This window comes from Elephantulus edwardii, unplaced genomic scaffold (genome assembly GCF_000299155.1).
Source record: "Elephantulus edwardii isolate Elephantulus edwardi_28Jun2011 unplaced genomic scaffold, EleEdw1.0 scaffold00083, whole genome shotgun sequence".
In the NCBI taxonomy this organism is placed as follows: domain Eukaryota; kingdom Metazoa; phylum Chordata; class Mammalia; order Macroscelidea; family Macroscelididae; genus Elephantulus; species Elephantulus edwardii.
This window is the reverse complement of record NW_006399833.1, coordinates 11,105,209-11,106,283: the sequence shown is the minus strand read 5'-3', so window position 1 is coordinate 11,106,283 and position 1,075 is coordinate 11,105,209.

Below are 1,075 nucleotides of genomic sequence, written 5' to 3'. Positions count from 1 at the left end.
TTCAAAATAATAAAAGCGAGAACAGATTTCAAGAACTGAGGGCAAATTACTTACAATCCAACCTAGTGTTTTATAACAGTTAAACTGTTAATCAGATGGGAAAGGTGTTGTTAGGTGTCAAGTCACCTGTGATTCACAGTGACCCTATGAACAGATCTGAACCTTGCCCTATCCTGCTTCATCCTCATGATCTCTGAAATACTGGAGCCCATTGTTACAGTCACTGTGCCAATCCATCTTTTTGGGGGGTCTTCCTCTCTTTCTCTGATAAAAGAATAGCACAAAACATTTTTAAACATTCCAGATGTTAAAAGAAGAAAAAGACTTACAGCCCTTTTCTCAGGAAACTCAGAAGATAATTGAATAAAAAAATTTTTTTAAGGGAGGGGCATACAAATGAGGAAATGAACAAGAAATAAAGGTATTTTTCAGATAAGGATGAAAGGGAAATCATAGGAAGACAGATAATCACAGCACAACATCCCCCAAAATGTTAAGTTATAATCTGATGAGTTTGCACATACTAATTGGATATAAATACTTCTGTTGGAGAGCCTGAAAAAAATTCTATAGAAAACTCAGCAAATAAAAATGAAATAGTTTTCATTTTACAGGAAACAGGGTATAGATGTGAATATATTTTATGTACATAATCACGTCAACATTGAAAACTGAACTAACAAGCACTTACAAAACTAAATTAGGGCATATAACCTAAGATAATGTATAAATAGGAAGCAAAATCACAAATGAGGTTTAAAACATAGGACTGGTGATGCAGGACTAGTGAATCTAGTTCTTATTCTATTTACATGTGCCGTCCAGTTGCCTGACTCATAGTAACTCTATGTACAACAGCCCTAAAAACTGCTATCCTGTGCCAATCTGTCTCTGACACACCTACCCTTATTATCTCAGTTATTGAATCAATCCACCTCATAGAGGGTCTTCCACTCCTGCGCTGTCCCTCCGCCCTCTGAAGCATGACATCCTTCTCCAAGTACTGGTCCCTCCTTGCAACATGTCCAAAGTATGTCAGACGAAGCTTCAGAACCTGAGCTTCCAAGGAGCAGCC